Genomic DNA, 25,560 nt, shown 5'->3' with positions numbered 1-25,560 from the left:
ATCGGAAGTGCTCTTTGCCACGCACAGTTGACAGAGGATCATAAACTGAGTATTTTACGATAAAGACCCAATGTAAATAAATCTTTCAGGAGGTACGAGGTCTAGACTGAACAAGTTATATAAACTATCTGTGTTTCATAAAAAACTACTGCCTGCTGTTCAGACGTCGATGGCGTGACCATTGCAACCAATATGGAATCGTCTATGGTGTGTCAGCGTCCAACGTTTAGCGTTGTCTATAATTCATGACTAGCTGTCAAAGGTGTGACAGCAATCGCTTTTTGGAACTTTTAGAAATGTGTCTATTGTGTGGCACAGCATGACGTAGGGACCGAAAAAATTGAAGGAGTCTTTCGCAAGAAGGGTCACCGTAATCAGAAGAAATTCATCACAATGCGTAGGAATTTACTAGAATCTGGCTCGTTTTAGCCACAGAGATTCTTTCCGAGAAAGATACATTTGCTCTGAAAATTTTTGAGGAATGATGATGAACTGAGTGGGAGAAGTTTAACGATTAGGCCACCGTCAACTTGCCCATCAAACGCATACGTCGAAGAACACGTTGTGGAGAGTATGAGGAAGGCGTATAACCCAGAATTCAATTCTGTCAGTGGATTGTCCACAGCAGTTCGGTCGTGCCCAATTAACGAAAATTTTTATTCTTTGGGGACGAATCTGCTTTAACACGTGAAGAATTTTTGAAAGGCTGCAATTTCCCTCTCAGGATTAATGAAAATCGATTCACCATGCTCTTTTTCGCTTGTAGCTTGAAATTCCACTAAAATACCTCAATGGACCTTAACGTCACGATTAACTACATAGTCACAGAAAGGTTTTCCAGAAAACCAGGAAATATTTATTTTACGATATCGTACTTATCCTCCGATACCGAGCAGCGACTTTCCATTAAAATGTCCTCGTCTGTATGGGAATTACATAATGCGTGTATGAGTACAGGTTATGACGCATGGACGACGAAATATGGAACATAGGGTCTGGCCGTAACAGCCAAAGCAGTTAAGGCGACCGCTCCTGTATAGCGGAAAATCCAAGATGAGTTTCGCTCGGGCACACATTTTCACTGTCGTCATTTCCTTATGCAATTGATGGTTGTTCGTATTCGTAACTGCGAATATATTTAAAATATTTATTTCATTATAAGTCCCGTCTCGGAGCACTAACATTTATCTGACTGATCAACATTTTCGGTCAGTGACTGGATTTATAATAAAACAAATGCACCTCAACTTATTGTTACAAGTTGTTAGTGCCAATGAAGACCACAAGGTATTGCGACTCCCAGTATTTATCAAACGAAAGATAGAAATCTCGAGCAGTGAGCTACCAGTACGGCATCGTGTGGCGCTCTGGTGCATGGCTTTAACTTGTCACGCTTTACAACGAATATATTCCGCAATGAAATGAAGAATCCGAATTTTTACAAAACACATATTTCCCAGGATTTGCGACATGGTCGCGGAGGAGCACAGTGATCCAGGAATGAATAATGCTTTATTTGTAGTTACTGATTTCAAAATTATAACATGCTATTATTTTTGTTCTGTAACTATCTTCCTCTTAAAATAACATAAACAGGGTACACAGACAAGAACATTATATCTATATAGTACACCGGATTACAAAACAAGACACAATCAGAAATCACTGTTCTATTCAATTGCCACAGCGTCATATCTCAGTACAGGTTAGAGTGCTTACGCATTAACATATGTGAGTCTCATTCAGAAAGCGGCCTAATCAGTAATTTCTGATTTACTGCAGTCGCAAAGAGATCTTAGCCTCTTCAGCTTCTGAACGCTGCCAGCCGCGGTGGCCGTGCGGTTCTAGGCGCTGCAGTCCGGAACCGTGCGACTGCTACGGTCGCAGGCTCGAATCCTGCCTCGGGCATGGATGTTTGTGATGTCCTTAGGTTAGTTAGGTTTAAATAGTTCTAAGTTCTAGGGGACTGATGACCTAAGATGTTAAGTCCCATAGTGCTCAGAGCCATTTGAACCATTTTCTGAACGCTCTGTGGCTGCGTGAAGGTTGCGCGTCTCATCGCACATCCCCGTAGGGTACGTTGGCGGAATGAATCACAACATAACAAGCGATCGAATTTCTTGTCAGAATGAAATACAAAAATTGCAGTTATGTGGTATTGGACGGCTCTTTCGGACCCGGTGATCTGAGAGCTGGTTTTCTAGAATATTCAATAGCTGTCGATGCTAAAGTATATCGCATTTGGTTTCAAAAAGGAGACTCGCGCTACCAGTAACCACCGAAGGCTGCCGCATTGGCTACTATTAGGTAAAATGTCTCTGTCGCTAGTCTGCCATCAAATTCGTCATTAAAAATGGGAGGAAAAAGAAAGAAAATTTGGTCTTAATGTTCCGTCATCGAAGAGGTCTTTAGAGATGGAACACGCGCTCTCATGGGGGAAGAGTATGAAACAAAATGTAGGCAAACTACTGAAAACCTCAATCAATATGGCCATGCCTTCAAGGAAAAAAAGGAGAAAACGCACGGCACACTCAGCGATATGTGTTATCAAACAAAGAAAGCATGATTAATGTTCGTTAACCTTGGGCTATCTGAGCCGACGTCTTAACGCCACCCACGCCTAGACAAGCAGCTATGCCCTATGAACTCGGTAGGAATGTTCCGATGACGCAGTACCAATATTTACGACATGATTAAAAGTACTGAGCAGTTGTTGGATATCTCATCTTGTCAGTTAATATGTCTGTTAAGTAGATATATCTCAGTTTTCTTGTCGATACTGGAGGCGGCGTAACGCCAAATGTTGTAAGCCATATCACGCAACTACTACAAACCCATTGCAACATTCCTTGCCGCATATGAGCTGTAAACGCAAGAATAAAAAAGCTATGTTGCTATAATTTCAATGATACCCTTGTTAAGCGTCATACTGTAATCCCCTTTCCTCCCATTCTAAATTACGTGACTAGTCTACGAATATATCCAAACATAAGTAAAATGTACGTTACAAGCAAAATAATTTAATTCGATATCAAAAGAATTTGTATTGTCAATAATTCACTTTTGCCAAAAATTCGTAAAGCTGCATTGGATGCTTGTTGTATGGACTGTCAAAGTACTAGTGTCACTCGTATTAGGATTTCCATAATGTGTGGCTTTTGAGGTCCTCTGCGAAAGATCGCACATCTGGGAAAGACGGTGGGTGTTCGCGATAAGTACAGTAAAGCTTATCAGAGTAGTTCTCGTGTCAGAACTGGCTTTCGCAGTTACACGACGAGGTAGAGAGTGAGTTACTCAGTTAGGGGCTTGGACAGTACTGTGAATGTCATTCCGCTAATCAGCGAAAGCGCTTCAGATCTCTTTGGAAACATCAAGTTTCTAAATTTTTTGACAATGACTTGCAGAAAAAGTGAATCTGAGTCACACGTCTCAATGAAATTTAAATATATTTCTGCCGCTTGTAATTAAGAAACAAGAACGTAAGATAACTTGCACCAATATTTCTTGCGTCTCAACGTTTCTAAGCATGTCTATTATTGCTCATAAAAATTGATGTTTTCTAAGACAGGCTACGTTTTAGATATAGGTCTGTGTATGCGAGTCTGCATCAGCTACAGTCAATCACTAAATTGAGTTAATTTTCGCGTTTTGTGAGATGTCCCCAGTCGAGGATGTCGGAGATACAACATCTGCAATATTATGTATAGACGCGCCTGAAGCCTTGTCATTCGAACACTAGCGAACCATCGGGTACGCCAATAATGATCAGAAAGTCTTTTGAAAATACCTTCTCCAGAATGACAGTTAACAACCTGGATTAGTAAAGCTGGACATAGCACTATGCAGACGATGTATCCTGGGTCGTTACTGGCTTGTTATCTCTCCTCCTCTTCTCAGGCTGTGATTTCCACAATCCACGGCTCGTTCTTTCAGTTATTTTTAGCATGTTTTGCCCCATCAAGTTACACTTCAACTTCGTTGCAGAATTAAAAGAGAGAAGTATAATACCGCAAGACAACAGTACTGTGAAAGTGTAATGACATGCCATAAACAGCAGAAAAAAACGCTGAAAAAGTGCTACATCTCTGTAACGTGTAGATTATGAAATACTTGAAAATGTTCTGCACATATTTCCAATTTACATTGAGATAAAAATAAGTTTTTATATGGGAAGTGATGGTAGGTTGTCCTAATATCCTTAGTAAAGTAAATTTGGTAGCTCCTTGTCTGTGAAAACTATACGATATCAAGATTTATTGTTCAAAGCAGTTAGTAATTGACTGTTCTGTGAATATGTCTTGTTGCTATTATCATTGTCATTTTAACTGCTTTAATACATTTCTTCATGTCACAGACCAGAGATTATTTAAAATTTAATTTTCGAAAGTTCTGAAGATTTTTGTGGCTTGTGCTACGAACTTGTGTCATAAACACAAATTCAAACTGAATAAAAAAAAAGTAAATAAATGCTCAAGAACACTCCCATGAAATATCTCATTATTGGATGGTACACACTTCTTACTTTTTAGCTACGATTGCATGTCTCATCTGCGTGAGAATAGTTACTCGTTAAATATCCCAATTCATCAACAATTCATGTTGGTTGGAATGACACTGCTCGCAGTAAATGTGTGACTCCTAAACGGAGTACGGGAAGGGAGCTAGGCGGATGGATAGAGACGGACAGAGAGAGAACGAGAACGTGTATTAGCGGCTGAGTGAATATGTATGCACGTGTACGTGTGCATGCGAGCGTGAGTGTGTCGCACGAAAATCGCAGTCGGTCGGCTCAAAAGCAGATCGATAGGCGACCGGTAAATGTTATAATTTTGCGGCGCGGGGGGACCCCTTTATTACAGCGCCAGCGCGTTAATATGTGGCACCCGGTTTTGCCGAGGGGCTCGACATACGAAACGCCGCGGCTCTGTAAATTGTTAAAAGCATCCCGAGTTTCGCCAGTAATTATAGCGGAACGGAAACTAAGCCTCGTGTTCGCTCAAAGCGGCCAAAAAGCATTAGGCGCACGTGCTACTGTGGTGCGCTTCATGCAAATCGGGAGGCAGAGGCAACAGATCGGTCACCAACGACCGTCGAGCGCAACGATTCAAGTTCTAGTTCGTCGCGAATAGCACTTACACTTTATCGTGAACGTCCAGCTATAAAGGAATCGCCATAGATAAATGAAGTTTAATTCGTGTTCGGCTTAGAGGGATGAGAAGAAACAGCAAAAGAATAGAAAAATACATCGTACCTATATATAGCTTTGGTCAGAGCTGCCACGAGCTGAGATTACATCTACGTATACGAGGGGTGTTCAATAAGTACAGAAGCACATTTTTCTAAGAAAGCGGGTTAGTTTCATTCACGATTCCAGTACACCATACACTTATTCACACTTTTATCAATAAAATCCGTTTTTCAACATAATCTCCGTTCAACGCGACGGCTTTACGCCACGTTACTGGGAAGGCCTGTATTAAAAAAAAAAAATTAAAAAAAATTAAAATTTTTCAAATGTGTGTGAAATCTTATGGGACTTAACTGCTAAGGTCATCAGCCCCTAAGTTTACACACTACTTTACCGAAATTATCCTAAGGACAAACACACACACCCATGCCCGAGGGAGGACTCGAACCTCCACCAGGACCAGCCGCACAGTCCAGGACTGCAGCGCCACAGACCGCTCGGCTAATCCCGCGCGGCGGCCTGTATTCCCACATGGTACCACTTTACTGGTCGACGTCGGAGCCAACGTCGTGCTTCATCAATAACCTCCCCGCCCTCCAAGTACTCCTCCCCTTAGACTGCATTCGTATTTTTGGCCAAACGGATTGAAGTTGGAGGGCACGAAATCCGGGCTATAGGTACATGACGAAGAACAGTTCTTCGAAGTTTGGTGAGTTCCTGCTGGATGTGCAGACTTATGTGAAAGCCTTGCGTTGCCATGGAGAAGGAGAAGTTATTTTTCATCTCCTCGAATTCTCATTCCGCACGTTCCAACATTGTAGGAGTCACAACTGTGTGCTGCCGGCTGACACGTGGGAGATAGTAATGTAATAGTAATGTGTGTGAAATCTTATGGGACTTAACTGCTAAGGTCATCAGTCCCTAAGCTTACACACTACTTAACCTAAATTATCCTAAGGGCAAACACACACACCCATGCCCGAGGGAGGACTCGAACCTCCGCCGGGAGCTGACGCAGAGTCCATGATTGCAGCGCCTTACACAGCGCGGCTAATCGCGCGCGGCACACGTGGGAGATGGGACAGATTTGTGCACACGCCTCGACCAACGATTTGCCGTACTTTTTTTCACTGCTAAGTCTCCACAGGCATTCTGTAATCGACTATGAATACCTGCTATACTCTGGTTTTCCGCTAAAAGAAAGTCATTGACGGCTCTCTGCATGGAACGCACTTCCGCTACAGAAGGCTACGAATAGCGCGCCACCTATCAGAACTTTATGTGGCTTAGTCGAATTAGATTAGGAAATGAGACACTTAAAGTAGTAAAGGAGTTTTGCTATTTGGGGAGCAAAATAACTGATGATGGTCGAAGTAGAGAGGATATAAAATGTAGACTGGCAATGGCAAGGAAAGCGTTTCTGAAGAAGAAAAATTTGTTAACTTCGAGTATAGATTTAAATGACAGGAAGTCGTTTCTGAAAGTATTTGTATGGAGTGTAGCCATGTATGGAAGTGAAACGTGGACGATAAATAGTTTAGACGAGAAGAGAATAGAAGCTTTCGAAATGTGGTGCTACAGAAGAATACTGAAGATTAGGTGGGTAGATCACATAACTAATGAGGAGGTATTGAATAGAATTGGGGAGAAGAGGAGCTTGTGGTACAACTTGACTAGAAGAAGGGATCGGTTGATAGGATATGTTCTGAGACATCGAGGGATCACCAGTTTAGTATTGGAGGGCAGCGTGGAGGGTAACAATCGAAGAGGAAGACCAAGAGATGAAAACACTAAGCAGATTCAGTAGGATGTAGGCTACAGTAGGTACTGGGAGATGAAGAAGCTTGCACAGGATAGAGTAGCATGGAGAGCTGCATCAAACCAGTCTCAGGACTGGAGACCACAACAACAACAAGGGGCTGAAGTGGGAATATTCCACGATGTCCCACAACAAATTCCTCATTTTTCCAATCGAAACTCGCCGAGAGAAAAATGTGTTGCATTACATACCTAATGCCCCTCGTACATTATACTTCGCAAGCCACCTTACAGTGCGTGGTGTAGGATGCTTCTAGTATCACTATCTGTTTTCTCCTACCCTGTCCCATTCATGAATGGTGCGTGAGAAGAATAATTGTTGCTAAATATCTTCATATTAGCTATAATATCTATGATCGTAGCGTCGTGGTCATTTCGTGAGACGTTTGTGGAAGCGTGTGAAACGTTCCCCGATTCTTCCCGGAACGTACTCTCTCAGAAATTCAGTAGTAAACATCTTAGTGATGCCCATGTCTCCCTTGTAGCATCTGACACGTAAGAGATTCTTGAACATCTCTGTAAGGCTCTCGCGCAGGCTAAACGAACCCGTGACGACGCTCGTAGTTCTTCGTTGGATTTTGTCTATCTGTTCTACTCATTCAAATTGGTAAGGGTCCCAGATTGATGAGAAGTTCTTAAGAATCGGTCGAACAAGTGTTTTGTGGATCACTTCTGCCAACGGATGAATTACAGTTCCTTATGATTCTTCAAATGAATCTCAACCTTGCAAAATGGTTCAAATGGCTCTGAGTACTATGGGACTCAACTGCTGTGGTCATTAGTCCCCTAGAACTTAGAACTACTTAAACCTAACTAACCTAAGGACATCACAAACATCCGTGCCCGAGGCAGGATTCGAACCTGTGACCGTAGCAGTCGCACGGTTCCGGACTGCGCGCCTAGAACCGCGAGACCATCGCGGCCGGCCTCAACCTTGCACTTCTTTTCCTCCATTATGTTTTATGTGACCACTCCACTGTATGTCGGTCCAGAAGATCGTTTCTGTTTCCAGTGATATTTCGCCAGTTAATCTATTTATGTACAGTACGTTACATTCATTTATGTTGAACGTTATCTGCCAGTCCTTGCAGCGGGCATCAATTCTCTGCAGGTCTTTCTATACTGGTGTTGCTACCTTTTTATAAATAACCGCATTATCTGAGGACAACGTCATGAATCTTCCGACGTTGCCCACTTGACTAAATATGTATATTCTACACAGTAAAGGTTGTGTTATACTTATAAGTGGTACTCTAGCATCCGTCGTTTTTGTTCCGTTAAGAGGACGAGGTGAGTCCTCGGCAGTGACGACCTGCGTAAAGGCACAAATATGGCCACATTTTCAGTAAGTTCTAATTCTGTTCACTAACCGGAACTATACTAAATGCACACCCTCTTGTTGACAGTAGGCAGTCATATTCAAATCTGTTAGCTGTTCGCGAGACGACAGACTATTGTTTCCTATGTTTTAGACGTGATACAAGTAAACATTGCAAGTGTTTTACACGAATATGAATAAATTGCATTTTAGTATTAATGTCTTTTTTCAGAAGTTAATCTACAAGCCCAACTACAAATTACGTGTACTCCGATATGCTACTACTCTGTTAATCAGTTTTCTCGAAAATCTTCGAAAAACTTCTTAGTAAGGATTTAGGCCTCTACTTGTACACGAATAGTTATAATTAAACGTCCGCTGCCTGAGCCAAAGTAGACGGATAACTATTTCCCGTACAGGTAGCCAACTTAGGTACGATGTTGTGAACCACACATCGGAGCGCTCGGCAGGTAGGCGGTCGGAGCTCTCGCGCTCGCGTGGCACTGTTTGCCCAGGCCTGCTGCTGAGGGTAAACACTTAAGGGGAAAACAAATAATTGTAAGGGCTACTCTGAGACGAACAGTTTGGCACAGGAGAGGTGTTCGTGTCGCAACGCATCAGACCTATCAGAAGAATCACACTGATGCTTGCGTTTCAACCCTACGTCACCGTTAAGTACAGGTGTCTAATAGCAAGGCAAGGCAATGATTAACAGAGTTAGTAACGCATTGGAGTACACATAATTTGTTGTAAATTAACTTCGGAAAAGATATATCAGGAGAAAAAGGCAGTTTATTTGTATCTGTGTAAAGCCCTTGCATTCGTTATTCGTTTCGAGTCTACAAAATAGGAAACAGTAGATTGTAGTCTTGTGAACAGGGAACAGATCTGGATGTGACTGGCTGCTGTGAAGATGTCACAGGTCTCTCTTATGAGTCCGTAGCTTTCCTTAGTACACATTAATTACCTACCACTAAACATGGTTCAAATCTTTCTGAGCACTATGCGACTTAACTTCTGAGGTCATCAGTCGCCTAGAACTTAGAACTAATTAAACCTAACTAACCTAAGGACATCACACACATCCATGCCCGAGGCAGGATTCGAACCTGCGCCCGTAGCGGTCACGCGGTTCCAGACTGGAGCGCCTAGAACCGCACGGCCACACCGGCCGGCCACTAAACATGTCAGCTGATTTAAAAGTGTTCTATTCGCAAAAACAAAAGTGTTATTGTGTAATCCGTGCATTTTAATGTAAATGATGTAGTGAACAGGATAGGTGATAACATTATCTCGCAACTTACAGAATACATATTCAAGCTTAAATTCTACAAAAAAAACGCCTCTGAATATTGATAGAGATCTATAAGCGATGTATCTCCACCTAAATCTCGTCTTCATAACTAAATGACTCATCAGACTAACACAAGAGCAGATACGTGTGTTACTATTCGTGGTTAATGCTACACCATAAAGGAAGCAAGTGAGACTTACAGTGCCTTCAAATTAGAAAATGACAATCGTTACAATTAAAGTTACTCGATGTCAGCTTGCGTACATACAGTATATATAGTATACATAGAGAAGTTCTGATCATAACGCTACACACTCTACCTCAGGCAAATGCCGGGATGGTTCCTTTGAAAGGGCACGGCCGATTTCCTTCCCAATCCTTCCCTAACCCGAGCTTGCGCTCCGTCTCTAATGACCTCGTTGTCGACGGGACGTTAAACACTAATCACCACCACCACACTCTACCAACCGTCAATCCTACCCGAAACATAAATGTTTCTTCGGTGTCATAGTACACACTTTTATATAGTTAAGGAGTATGTGCTCGCATGAGCCGGCCGGAGTGGCCAAGCGGTTAAAGGCGCTACAGCCTGGAACCGCGCGACTGCTGCGGTCGCAGGTTCGAATCCTGCCTCGGGCATGGATGTGTGTGATGTCCTTAGGTTAGTTAGGTTTAAGTAGTTCTAAGTTCTAGGGTACTGATGACCTTAGAAGTTATGTCCCATAGTGCTCAGAGCCATTTGAACCATTTTTTTGCTCGCATGAACGGTTAGATATTCTTAAATGGCATTCGATATACCATGTTATATTATTTCATTTTTATTTATGCTTGCTTTATTCAGTCTGACCAGATTACGACCTTCACGTCTTCTGTTACATCGGGCCACGCACTAGGCCAGTAAATATAACAAAATTATTGTTTAGCAAGCATATTATGCCTCAAAAATGTATATGTGCGGAATACTGCTATGAGGATATTTATTATTGGCAACATAAACAATAATAATGAGTGATAATGACAAAATACTGAATTATAATAACGTTACTTAGTTTAGCGCCTCCGACAACACGTTCAACATCAACAGACGCAGGAAGGTAAAGCCCGAGGAGAAATTGAAACGATGGTGAAAGGAACTGTGAAGAAAGACCAGATTACTCTAATAGAGGACTCTGTACAGAAGTAGATGGGAAAGGAGACAGAGGGAAGAGGTTCAATATAGTGAGCTGTCGACTAGAGTGTGGAATAGGTAAATATTGTGATAGCTGGGGCACGAACTGTGTTTGATATTGCAAAGGAGGATAATCCATCTGAAATTTTTAGGATCCCAAACAGGATCCCTGATACAACAAATTATTTTGTGAAGACGGCTGCGCTATGTAGTGGAAAAGAGAAAATTTTGCTTTTCAGGGAACGTGTAGTTTTCCATGCAGTTCACACCGAAGCGTAGGGTAGAAGACAAGTAAGCCACTACGATTATTTACTCATAGCCACGATAAATGTTTGTAGGCAGGCGAGACACGAACACCACAAGTGTGTCGCACACAAGCGTTGATTGCCAATTCTACCTGCAAGGAAGCAAGATTAGAGTTTAACGTCCCGTCGACAGCGCGGTCATTAGAGACAGAGCACAAGCTCCGATTACGAAGGATTGTGAAGGAAATCGACCGTGACCTTATCAATCAGCATTTGACTGCAGTGATTTATGGAAATCACGGTACATCTAAATCTTAATGGGACGGGTCGCCCTGCAGAATGAGAATCCAGAATGCTAAGTACTGAGCTACCTCGTTCGGTAATTCCATCCTGTGTAATCTTCCAAACAAAATTCCTTAAAGGACAGCATCACCATCAACAAGAATTCGCATATTATAGACTGTTCGAGTTTGTTATTATAAGTAAATGAATTTTTTAAATATATTTCCGTTGTGAATAGTGAGAAATGTTTTTTTTGTTTTTGTTAGGAAACTGACAATGTTGCGCGAATGTTCCGGTTTAACAGACTTTATCCAGCTTAAGTCCGTGCGTTTGACTGTATCACAAACCATAGGTCCAGATATATTACTTATTCAAAATGGTAACGTGTATCAATTTATGAACAACACAGCTTATTGTTAAATGCCTACAGTGAAGGTTTTGATTGTTGTGCTCACCGTATTACCACTATCTAATATACTTACTTAATTAAGTAATAAATTCATTGCTGTGGATGAACAGAAGCTAAAAATAAACGCTGGTGATAAAATCCTGCTTAGAAAAGTGTGCTGCAGTACTCGCCTCTTAGAAGTAGTCGCACTGTGCAAACATGTCTTCCACAGTTTTTCGCGTGTGTAGCTTTCATCATATAGTCGTCTCACTCACACACCTAGTCGGAATAACGCAGTGGATGGGGAAGACGGAGCTCTCTGCAGACGGGGCGCTCTGGGAGCGCAAATGCTGACCAAGCCTGCTCTACAACTTCCCCAAGTACCATTAAAATTATTCTGCGATGGCTTAAAACATGCCCTATTATTCTGTATTTTCGTCTTTCAGTCTTTACTATAATTTCCTTCCCTCGCTAATTCTTGGGGAAACTTCCTCATTTCTCATTTTATGAGTATATTTTATTTTCACTACCATATTTAGAATACTTTGATTATGCTCGTTTATGATTTTGCCACAGTCCGTGCTTCAATTTCATAAAACTTTCATCTACATCTACATCTACATACATACTCCGCAATCCATCATACGGTGCGTGGCGGAGGGTACCTCGTGGCACAACTAGCATCTTCTCTCCCTGTTCCACTCCCAAACAGAACGAGGGAAAAATGACTGCCTATATGCCTCTTTACGAGCCCTAATCTCTCTTATCTTATCTTTGTGGTCTTTGCGCGAAATATAAGTTGGCGGCAGTAAAATTGTGCTGCAGTCAACCTCAAATGCTGGTTCTCTAAATTTCCTCAGTAGCGATTCACGAAAAGAACGCCTCCTTTCCTCCAGAAACTCCCACCCGAGTTCCTGAAGCACTTCCGTAACTCTCGCGTGATGATCAAACCTAACAGTAAGAAATCTAGCAACCCGCCTCTAAATTGCTTCTATGTCCTCCCTCAATCCGACCTGATAGGGATCCCAAACGCTCGAGCAGTACTCAAGAATAGGTCGTATTAGTGATTTATGGGCGGTCTCGTTTACAGACGAACCACATCTTCCCAAAATTCTATCAATGAACCGAAGACGACTATTCGCCTTCCTCCCGACAACTGCCATTACATGCTTGTCCCACTTCATACCGCTCTGCAATGTTACGCCCAAATATTTAATCGACGCGACCGTGTCAAGCGCTACTCTACTAATGGAGTATTCAAACATTACGGGATTCTTTTTCCTATTCATCTGCATTAATTTACATTTATCTATATTTAGAGTTAGCTGCCATTCTTTACACCAATCACAAAGCCTGTCCAAGTCATCTTTTGCCCTCCTACAGTCACTCAACGACGACATCTTCCTGTACACCACAGCATCATCAGCAAGCAACCGCACATTGCTATCCACCCTATCCAAAAGATCATTTATGTAGATAGAAAACAACAGCGGACCTACCACACTTCCCTGGGGCAGTCCAGATGATACTCTCAAATCCGATCAACACTCACCATCGAGGACAACGTACTGGGTTCTATTACTTAAGAAGTCTTCGAGCCACTCACATATTTGGGAACCAATCCCATATGCTCGTACCATAGGAGTCTGCAGTGGGACACCGAGTCGAACGCTTTCCGGAAGTCAAGGAATATGCCATCCGTCTGATACCCTTCATCCATGGTTCGCAAGATATCATGTGAAAAAAGGGGGAGTTGCGTTTCGCAGGAGCGATGCTTTCTAAAGCCGTGCTGAAGCATGGACATCAACTTCTCTATCTCAAGGAAATTCATGATATTTGAACTGAGAATATGTTCGAGAATCCTGCAACAAACCGATGTTAAGGATATTGGTCTGTAATTTTGAGGATCCGTCCTTCTACCCTTCTTATATACAGGCATCACCTGCACTTTTTTCCAGTCGCTCGGGACTTTACGTTGGGCAAGAGATTCGCGATAAATGCAAGCTGCTCTGCATGTACAGTTTCAGAGAAATATACCTCAAATTAAGGCCGAGTTTTGGTATAGTACTCTTCTGTTGTCCAGGTGCCATTCTGCATTTGCATCTGCTTTTTACGCTCTCCTCGATTCGTTCGTCATGTGTTATTTTGCTTACAGGGTGGTAGTATACATTCATTTCTTCTACTTCATAGTCTAAACTCTTACGTATATCGGTTATTTCATTTCTGCTTCTCCTCGTTACTTTCATTTTCCTTCTGCTTACTCTCAATCCACGGTGTATGCTTATTTGACTCATCATTCTATTCAACAGATTCTACATTCTTACCATCTTTCACTGAGGATAGATACGTCGTTGGTGAATCGTAACACCGACATCTTTTCCCACCGAATTTTAATCCCATTCCTGAACCTTTACTTTTGCCGTCATTCCTTCTTCGATATAAGATTTTCTTTTAAATTTATCTCTATATTTTTGTTGTCAGCAAATTGAATGCATGACATGTTAAGCTGATTATGCGATACTTCTCGCACGTATCTGGCCCTGCTATTTTCGGGATTGTGTGGTGGATATTATTTTGAAGGTCTGATGGTATGGCTGCAGACTAATAGACTCTACGAACCATCTTGAATAGGAGTTCGTTTGTCACTTGAGGAATGGATGTAGAAATTGCTTAGTAATGTTGTCCGTGCCGACCACTAAATTCCATTTCAAATCTTCTGAAGTCCAGTTAAGCTTTAACTCCACATAACGTGATCAGACAGTCGCTTCCACTCGCAGGGACCTCATTCTACCTACCATTCTACATCCCCTCTCTGCTTTTGACGCTGGAATCCTAATATTGACGCATTTGGTTTTAACTTTACAGAAGGCTGTTTTGACTTTTCTGTAAGCCGTAGCAGTCCTTCCCACAACCACTTCCGTTTCGATATCTCAGAACTTTTTCTGCATTCTTTCTGCCTTGACTTCTCTTAATTGCCTATTTATTTTAATGTTAACATTTTTATATTGCCATACTCCTGTCTCTCCCTTAACATTTCTCTACTTCCTTCTTTCTTCGATTAACGGAGGAGTTTTTTCTGTTACCGAAAGTTTTATCGCAGTTACCTTCCTTGCTCTTACATTTCTCCATCCAACTTCTGTGACTCCACTTCTTAGACATGTATATTCCTTTCAAGTGAACAGCTTGTTATGGTATTCTGTATCTGCAGTCTATGAAAATTTAAACCTGCCTCATCGTTCCAAGTTCTTCAGTGTCCCACATCTTTCGATACTGTTTACTATTCACGATTACTACATTATAAATGGTTTAAAAGGCTCTAAGCACTATGGGACTCAACAGCTGAGGTCATCAGTCCCCTAAGAACTACTCAAACCTAACTTAACCTAAGGACATCACACACATCCGTGCCTAAGGCAGGATTCGAACCTGCGACCGTAGCGGCAGCGCGGTTCCGGACTGAAGCGCCTAGAACCGCTCGACCACAAAGGCCGGCATTACATTATAATCTGAATCTATATTTTCTCCTGAGTGCGCCTTACACTCTCATACCTCAATTCGGAACCTCTTAAGCCAGGTTTAACCTTCCAGTGCGTCCAGGCCCTTTCCAAATATACCTCCTCATCTTGTGAGTTTTGAGCAAAGTATTCGGTATTACTAGCTGAAATTTACTGTAGAACACAATTAGTCGTTCTCCTGTCTCATTTTTACCACCGAGCCTGTATTCTACCGTACCTACATCTGCTGTTTCTTTCCCTGCTACCCGTGCTACTGCTTTCCATTCGTCCATGTACAACAGGTTTTTATCTCGTTTCAAGTTCTTGGTTACAATTTCAATTTCCTCATATACCTTCTCTCTGTCTTCATCATCTAATTGTAGGGTAAGCACGTATGCGAGAACAACGGTTACTGGCGTTGATTTTCTGACAGTTCTGATGCGAGTAATCCCATCACTGAACTGCTGTTCACAGTACTTCACTCTGCCCTACCTTCCTATTCATGGATAATCCTACTCCCGTTGTGTCATTTTCTGTTGCTGCTGCTGTTACTGTATGTTATTCTGATCAGAAATCTTATTTCAGTTTCACTTTACTGACGCGCACTACATCTAGACTGAGCAAATGTTCAATGTTCAAATGTGTGTGAAATCTTATGGGACTTAACTGCTAAGGTCATCAGTCCCTAAGCTTACACACCACTTAACCTAAATTATCCTAAAGACAAACACATACACACCCATGCCCGAGGGAGGACTCGAACCTCCGCCGGGACCAGCCACACAGTCCATGACCGTAGCGCCTTAGACCTAGACTGAGCCTAGGTATTTCCGTTTTCAGATTTCGTGGTTTCCCTATCACATTCACGCTTCTGAGATTCCACCCTCCGACTCGAAAAATGTAAACCTTTCGTTTGGTGTTCAGTTTTTTTGTCATGGCCAGCTTCCCATTGGCAGTCCCCTCCAGAACATAAAATGGAAGGATAGTCCGGAATCTTTCGACAATGGAGAGATCATCGTTACACTTTTCTCAATTAGAGGCTACATGTGAATCATCTAAAGCGCTACACAGCACCTAGGATGATACTAATTTTGTCGGGTGAGCTTTTGATGCAGTGATCTTGACAATTATATTTCATATTTCATCATATCCGTTGGTCAGCTACTGTGGGGGTCAGCACCAACACATACAAGAAGGAGAGGTGTTGCGATGGCCGGTGTCAGAAATACAAAATCATCTGTACAAAACTCGATTAAAAGACACTTTATTTCTAAAAAGAAAAGAAACTTATCATTTCATGGTTCCTGTGGTTCCTACATTCAAGTATTTTACTCGCTATTCCTACTCGCATAACGCTGGCAAAGTAACGTCTTCCTATTACTCAGTACTGATGCTCTCGAAGTCGACCGAGCGAGGTGGCGCAGTGGTAGCACACTGGACTCGCGTTCGGAAGGACGACGGTTTAATCGCGCGTCCGGCCATCCTGATTTAGGTTTTCCGTCATTTCCCTAAATCGCTCCTGGCAAATGCTGGGATGGTTCCTTTCAAAGGGCACGGCCGACTTCCTTCCCTAATCCGATGAGACCGATGACCTCGCTGTTTGGTCTCTTCCCCCAAAACAACCTAACCCAACCCAAGCTCTCGAAGTCGAACTGGGCCAACCAGCGATGGGCGGCTGTTTAAATCAAGGGGACGCTTAATTCTGTCTTCCTGAAGGTGTGGCGCTGCCCGCTCTTTCCGCTGGCCTTCGGGTCAGCGTCCTCTTGACGCCGTTTCGCGGCGCTGCGCTGAGCGGTGTGCAGTCCATACTTTAGGACTGCACAATACCCAAGTGAGACTTAATTTATCATCGACCTAACTGTTTATTTAATTTCCTCCGTGACCGGCATATGTCAAAATAATCTCGTAACATTAATTCTTCTGCGTATCTGCATATCTGCCTCTCTCAGTAGAAGTTCAATTTAACTTGCCAACTAATAGAAGGATGTTGTCATTAAATTTTTTCTCCGTTCTGGTGCATCACTAATAACTAGCATTTCCCAGATAAAAATAGTGATAAGTTAAGTTTCCATGTGGCCTGATAAACCTTTAAAACCTGACCTTGCGCTCTTAGTTGGTTCTTACAGCTCCCAATTTTCATTGTTTTAGTTTCATTGTTTTCGTTTTTTCTGAAGTGAAATTCCATAACTCCTCTGTGAATGTCCGTCATATTGTGACACAAACAGCATGATATTCTTATACAGCAAATAATGTTCATTCGATTTCTTGAGCCCGGATGTCAAGCTGCTATTATATCTCTCCAGAACGTCATCGGGATAGCGAAATCCATACACGTGAAGGCAATCGATGCTGTTAGGGACGCCTAGGTTTCATATTGCATGTGCTGAGTCAGCGCGTCCGAGGGCGGTGATATGGCGAGGGAACCCTCAGCTCTGAAGCAATTCGATATTCACCGGACGCGATGCTGAGTGCGCTTGCGGATCCGTTCCGGATATTTGTGTTTGATGGAATATTGTGTCTTTACCGAGGCTTGAAGTCTGTGAAGCGACGTTTACGCGGTCGTGAACTGCAAAGTGTTATTTTTCGTTCTCGACACGCTTTTAAAGATCATAGTATAACCTCGCTTCTAGCATTACAGCTCCGGCCGGAAGTAGATTTCTGTACAGGGACTACGGGTCGCTACACTAAATTCCGGCTTCTGCTTTCTCGCGATCTTTATTTCCTCTCTGTATCTCTTCTCGTTCGTTTACCATCTGATAATTAAGACGAAAGTCTTCTCGTTCGAAGTATGCTGTCAGACGCTCTTAACTTTGTTAAAATTTGTGTTTTCCATGCGAAGAACTTTGTAATCTTGAATTTCACAGTACTTTGTCGGACTTACCATGCCAGAAACATGGTCAGGCAAGCCTGCTCAAAACGCGAGGGGATAATGTATCGCACTTTTCAGAACTTACCTGAACTTCGAAATAATTCTGCTGTTTATTGATGTTGGTCATTAAAACACTTGTTGAAACACACTTGAATTAAAAGCAGCTCCCGCACTGAGGTGAGAGCACTCATTGTCGCCACAGTGAACTGAATACTCGTAGTTTGGCGTCTTACGTGACATCCCTTTCGGGTGATAAAAATTGTTGGAAACCTATAAAATGAAATATAAATTAGGTTTTGTATGGGATCCGCCTTTAGCAAACACAGTGCTCTCTTTCTCTGACGCAGACATGTTTCGCTGAATAACAGCTTAATCCTTCGATTTTTTATTTTCATTCTTGTTACTCCACGTCATGGTTCTCTGGTTTTCTGTTTCTTAAGCTACAGTTGTTTTTCTATCACAGTTTGTCTTATTTGCAGGATTTTATCTTCACTTGAGAAACTGTGCTTTTTAAACTTTCGCCGTCACCGTTTACAAGCTCCGAAAAAAATACGTTATCGGAAACAAATAAAGGATTTTATTCTGTTCTGTCATAACAGCTTTACGTTCAACATGTCATTGGTCAGCCAGAACATTATGATCACCGACCTACTATCAGTATAAACCTGTCCAGGCGACAGGTGACGGATGACTACTAGTGATACACACGCATGGTACATGTAGTATCATGAGCATGCTGTTCGTGTGTAGAATGGGGAAGGCGGCTGGCCTCTGTGGCCGAGTGGTTCTAGGCGCTTCAGTCAGAAACCGTGCGTCTGCTACGGTTGCAGGTTCGAATCCTGCCTCGGATATGGATGTGTGTGAGGTTCTTAGGTTAGTTAGGTTTAAGTAGTTGTAAGTTCTAGGGGACTGATAACTTCAGATTTTAGGTCCCATAGTGCACAGAGCCATTTGAACTATTTGAAAGGGGAAGGCGCGCGATTTATCTGAGTTGGACTGAGGGCAGTTTGTGACGGCCCGGAGGCTCGGCACGAGCAGTACGGAAACGGCACGACTTGTCGGGTGTTCGAGGAGTGCTATGATGAGTGTGCTCAATTCGTGGGTGAAACCACGTCGTGGGGTTGGTTGGCCACCCCCCATTACAGATATCGGTTGCCGTAGGCTGGGAATACTGGCCTAACAGGACAGGCGGTGAACTGTGGCGGATCTGTCATCAGACTTTAATGCTGGTCAGAGTACGACTAAAGTGGGCACGTGTCCATCAGCACTGGACGTTGGCGCAGTGGCAGAGCGTTGCGTGATCTGATAAATCCCGATTTTTTCTTCATCATGCCGACGGAGGGGCGTGAATCTATCTTCTTCCAGGGCAACAGCTCTTTGACACCTGTACTGCGGGGCGGATACGAGTTGGCGGTGGCCATATTATGCTCTGCGGATCATTCACGTAGCCATCCATGGGACCAGTGGAGCTCGTGCGAGGTACTGTGATGGCTAAGGAGTATCCTACACTGGTTTCAGACCACCTAAACATCTTCATAACGATCTTATTCCCGACGGCAGTGACACCTTTCGAAAGATAAGGTGCCATGTCATAAAGCAAGGAGTGGCGAGTTCCAATTGATGCGTTGCCCCCCCCCCCCCCACCCCCACCCAGATCGCCAGATCTAAACTGGATCGACATATGTGGGATGTGACTGAACGTGGCGTCAGTGCTCATCGCCTTCCTCTCCGGAATTTACAGAGTTTAGGTTACTTGCGTGTGCAGATGTGATGCCAACGCCGTCCAGCGAGCTACGAAGGCCTCATTGCTTGCATGCTACGACGCGTCATCGCTGCCAACCGTGCCGTATATGGTCATCCCGGCTATTAGATAGATGTTCATAATGTTTTAGGTGATCGGGATATGTTCACAAGTAATGGACAAAGAAAGTATCATCTATTACACGGAGAACCTGGGTTTTTAGAAGGTTGTTGTAAGTCGTTTGTTCATACGCCCGCTACTCTCAGAATCAAGTTAGAGCTATTAGAATTTTTGTGGAAATTTTCATTCTAAGTCGGGTGCAAAATGACATATGAAAGAAATTTGAGAATTACTGTGGCGATGTATATTTGACCTCACAACGTTCAGTCTTTCGAAAAGTACTGATATTAGTTTATACATAAAATACCAAACTAAGCTGAAATGACAGACATTTGATCAGTTAATACAGTATTCAGAATTTGAGCAACAAGAAAACATGGTCAAGTTGACCACATGTTTTAAGGAGAGGAGGATATTAGTGTTTAACGTCCCGTCGACAACGAGGTCATTACAGACGGAGCACAAGCTTTGATTATTGAAAGATAGGGAAGGAAATCAGCCGTGCCCTTTCAAAGGAACCATTTGTCTGAAACGATTTAGGGAAATCACGGAAAACCTAAATCAGGATGGCGGGAGACTGGTTTGACACGTCGTCCTCCGAAATGCGAGTCCAGTGTGCTAACCACTGCACCACCTCGCTCGGTTTTTAAGCACACTTTTAAGATATTAGCTCTAGCATTCTATCTCGCGCGTACGTAGTTAGAACCTTCAGAAAGTACAGAGTTTAAACATTTGAGAGCAGTTGTTGTTTGTCATTCGCTCTGCCCCACTGCAGCCGCCTAATGCCCAAGCGTGAATTACTATACAGAGGAGTGACAACCAGGGTGTTGATGGCTAGGGCACGTTAGAGGAAAAGGAACACGTCTGCCGAACATGTTTTTAAATCTTGTTAGAGAACACGTCGTTTCCGTGAAATGAGTACGTAAGATTTGAATCTCAAGCGATAATTTGTTCAATATTATTTTAAATATTCCATGTAAATGCGCCGGTAGTAAAATGAATAAACCTAAGAAACAGAAGAATTTTTATGAAATGGAATTAACGATATTCCATTTACAATTTAATCATGCCGTTTACGTTGCAGAACAACGGAATTCCTGCACGTTAATGGTGTCAGCTCTTCAGTTCTAGGAAAATAACACACAACAGTGATGTTAATAACTAAACAGTGCTCTGTTACTTCCTCGGTGAAACATTTATTCATCTCATTATTTTACACTTTATTTGTTAATCGTTCAAAGAAAATAGATTTCTAGGACAAGCTATAGGCTAGAAACCGCACACTTTGACGCAGTGACCAATGGGCTATCGATTATTAGCAGCTGGCAAATACGAACCTCTCAATAACTCTGTTGTACAGTACTCCGCGTTCGGGCATTAGGCGGCTGGAGCGATGGTGAGCGAGTGACAAACGCGCCACACGAGTGTGTAAAGGTTTCTTGTGTCGACAGCTGAGGTGGCTAATAAAGACAGCTCCACATTTACAAAAAGATATCACATTAATAAGTTTATTTAAAATATGTACACTTAATCAGTGAGATATACACAACTTTGTCTAGTTGTAGATTCATGTCTGGTGCTGGGACGATGACGTGCTGAAAAACGATGTCTCCGAATTCAAAATATTTTTAAATAACGCAAACGTAATTAACATTATACATCTTTATTCTTTATGTTTACATATTTGCAGCCCTCTCCCGCTGGAGGGTAGTGAATTCAGGCGTGTAACGTGATGGTGTGTAACGTAACAATGTCGGCTATAATAGCATGTTATAATAGAGTTTCGAAAGCGAAGCGTTCGTTCACACGTGGAGCACCAACTCCTTTATCATGATAATGCTAAAACACACACCAGAGCAGCAATAAGCCGGTGCCTTAGGTTCACAATCATCTATCATCCTCCATGAAGTCCCGACGCTTGGTCCATTCCACTTTCATTTGTACAAAACATTAAAAAATACCTTACCTTTAATAGTTCTGGAGCGGTGCAGGCAGAGGTGAGGTTGTGGCTCCGTCAACAAAATCATTCTACAGTGACAGCATCAACAAACTGGTGTTTCGTTAGGAGAAATGTGTTCGTCGCTAGGGTCACTCTATTGAGAAATAAATACGTAGACCTGAAGAATAAAGACGTAGACTGTTAACCACGTTTGTTTTATTTAAAATGCTTACAAAGTTTGAAGCAGGCCCTTGTAGGGTGAATGTAATGTTCATGACAGAAACAAACACACTGAGATGACAGGTCATGGGATACCACCTAATATCGTGTCTTACCTCATTTTGGACAACATAGTGCAGCAAATCTGTGCGGCATGGACTCAAAAAGTCGTTGGAAGCCTTGTGCAGAAATATTGAGCCATGCTGCATCTACGGCTGTCCGTAATTGTCATAATAATACCAGTGCAGGATGTTGTACACTAACTTACCTCTCAATTATGTCCTATAAATGTTCCATAGGATTCAGGTCCGTCGATCTGGGTGGCCAGATCATCCGCTCCAATTGTCCAGAATTTTCTTCTAACCCCACGTGAACAGTTGTTGCCCGGTGACATCGTGCATTGTTATAGGAATGTGAAGTCGATGAATGGTTGCAGATGGTCTCCAAGTAGCCGAACATAGCCATTTCCAGTCAGTGATCGGTTCAGTTGGACCAGAGGACCCAGTCCATTCCATTTAAACACGGCCCACACCATTATAGAGACACCACCAGCTTGCACAGTGCCATGTTGCTAACTTGGGCATATGGCTTCGTACGAATTGCGCCACGCTCGAACACTACCAGCAACTCTGATCAACTGAAATCGGGACTTTTCTGACCACGCCAATGTTTCCCAGTTGTCTATGGTCATTACGATATGGTCAGGAGTCCAGAAGAGGCGCTGCAGCTGATGTTGTGCTGTTAGCAAAGGCACTCGCTTCGATCGTCTACTACCATAGGTCATTAACGGCTCATGTTGCCTCATTATCCTAACGAATACGTTCGTCGTTCATTCAACATTGACTTCTACTGTTAATTAACGCAGTGTTGCTTGTCATTTAGTATTGAAAACTCTACCGAAACTCCTCTGGTCTCCGTAGTTAAGCCGAGGCCGTCGGCCACTGCGTTGTCCGTGATGAGAGGTGGGTCTCAGAATATTGAATTCGCTATCGACTCCCGAAATGTAATATCCCGTGCGTCTAGCTCCAACCGCCATTCCGCGCTCCACGTCTGTAAATCTGGCATAATCACGTCAGAACCCTTTTCACATGATACCTGAGTCCTAACGACAGCTCAGCCAGTGCACTGCCCTTTTATACCTTGTGTACGTGATACTACCGCCATCTGTGCACATCCATATCGCTATCCCATGATCTCTGCCATCTCAGTGTATAAGTTCAAACTGGTGAAGTATCCATGTAAGGGGCAATATATTTGGATAAAGAGAAGTGCCGACTAGCACACAGAAGCACATGAGTGGGAGAATAACTAAATAGCATACACACACCACATATTAATTCCTTGGAAAATGCACGAAAGGACAGGAGACAGATACATACCACAAGTAAATATTAACGCAAAAAATTTTACATTGTTGCGAAATTCGTGTCATAGTTCAAATCCATGATACATTCTCAAATGGTTTTGAACTTTAATAAACAAGAATTAATCTTGATTTCAGAAATGTGAGAACTAAGAAAAATATCTCATTGTCTGACCTTTATCTATAGGTTGCAAATTTCCTTTCGTCGTAAAATTCACAATAATTTATTTCAGTCACTACGTTTTAAATCATTTCAGTGACCGATAATTCTGTTTTCTTCATATTTTAGATCTGTGGTGTTTTAATGCGGCCATTCATCACATTGCCCTTTAGTGCGTCACAGTACTTATTCAAATGCCGTTAGATGTTAGATTTAGTATCAAATTTGACCAGCAGAATGATGTTTCACATTGTAAATGGTTCATTATGTTCAAAAAATAATCATATTCATTATTTTAACACGAGATATTAGATTGATAAATGCTTGAGCAACTCACAGATTGCAAAACTGCCTAAAGTTTACAGCGGTCCTACCATACTGTCAACGTGCACTTCGAAGTGCAAGGGAGACGAGTATAAAGCCTACAAGGCAGGTTTAACTCTTTAAGTGACAAAATGTTTTGTCCACCTTCATAACGAAATATATGTCAGTATGTACTCTTTGGGAATAGTAATCTACAGATCTACTCAATTTAATCTTCTTCTTTTGCTAGTGCCTTATCCTGTAGTTGTGCAGGGTTGGCACAGTTAGGAACGGATTTGGCGAGGTTAATTTTAAGGGGTGGCCAGACGCTGTTCCTGCCGCTACCGCGTACCCCCCCCCCTATCCCCCCCTCCATCCCCCCCCCCCCCCGGGGGCGGAATTAGTGTACCCCAGATGTCTGCATCTAGTGTACTCCATGAATAGTGCGAACGTGGTCAGATGTCTGCGAGTCGTGTAACTGAGGCGAAACGTGGGGACCAGGCCGGTATTCACCTAGTGGGATGAGGAAAACTGTCTGAGAACCACATACAGGCTGGCCGGCACACCAGCCTACGTCGGTAATCCGCCGGGAGGATTCGATCTGGGGCCGGCGCGCCGACAGGAGTCTAGGAAGCAGCGTATCAGCACTCTCGTGTAACCTGACGGGCTTAGAACTATTCAGTTTAATATGTACATCGAAGTCTGTCACTAATTATGAGATGGAAAATATTCATAGCAATGCATCAGGATGATAAAATCATTGCTAAAAGTTTGAAAAAATTGGCTTGAAATTAGCAATGTCAACTTCTGTTAGCAAAAGTATTCCCTCAGGAGGAAGACGTCTTCCAAAGAACTGGGGTTCAGAACCAACCTGAGCTCATGCATATAAATCCGCATTAGCAGACAATTCACTATCACCCAGTTTCACGATATTCATGAAATGATTCTTCAAGCACAGGAAAACAGTGTACCCTACCTGCCTCATCTGTTCGACATTTTCAGTAATTATCGTACATGTGCACTGTCAGAGCAAGTAATTCACATTACCTCAGCCGGCCGAAGTGGCCGTGCGGTTAAAGGCGCTGCAGTCTGGAACCGCAAGACCGCTACGGTCGCAGGTTCGAATCCTGCCTCGGGCATGGATGTTTGTGATGTCCTTAGGTTAGTTAGGTTTAACTAGTTCTAAGTTCTAGGGGACTAATGACCTCAGCAGTTGAGTCCCAGAGTGCTCAGAGCCATTTGAACCATTTGAACATTACCTCAGCGGCTAACATCTTACAGATAATTTGTAAAACAGTAATACCAGCAATGTTCATTCTTCATTAGAAGAATTATTTCACAGCATATAATCAGTAAAACAGGATGTAACTTGGAACTGTATTCACGACTTTCTATTTGTTTACGTGTACGAACGAGGAAGGAAACTAGCTGTAAATATGCATAGAAACGACTCCCGTATTGCTTTTGTACTCTACAATGTAAGGAATGTTGCTGTGAATAAGTTACAGTCATTCATATGAGTAGATATCAGAGGAGTAAATGCACAAGTGACAAATGCTAGCTGAACACGATAAGAGCTCTGAAGACAAGTGCCTCAAAAGCCATCAGTAAACGTTGATACAATTATTCGCTTGTTCGCTGATAGCCCAAA

The 25,560-nt window shown here is 42.6% G+C and overlaps 1 protein-coding gene and 1 non-coding gene across 2 annotated transcripts in view; both read left to right on the top strand.

The window, feature by feature from the left end:
* The window catches only part of LOC126249028 (uncharacterized), a 1,135,715-nt gene that overhangs the window by 34,742 nt on the left and 1,075,413 nt on the right, over window positions 1-25,560 (top strand). The gene's annotated exons all lie outside the window — the stretch shown is intronic.
* Window positions 10,174-10,257, top strand: Trnas-gga (transfer RNA serine (anticodon GGA)). The gene is given in 2 exon segments: window positions 10,174-10,213; window positions 10,223-10,257. It is a non-coding gene; the product is annotated as a tRNA-Ser (tRNA).

Source organism: Schistocerca nitens, chromosome 3 (genome assembly GCF_023898315.1).
Source record: "Schistocerca nitens isolate TAMUIC-IGC-003100 chromosome 3, iqSchNite1.1, whole genome shotgun sequence".
NCBI lineage: Eukaryota > Metazoa > Arthropoda > Insecta > Orthoptera > Acrididae > Schistocerca > Schistocerca nitens.
This window is presented reverse-complemented; position numbering and strand designations above follow the sequence as displayed.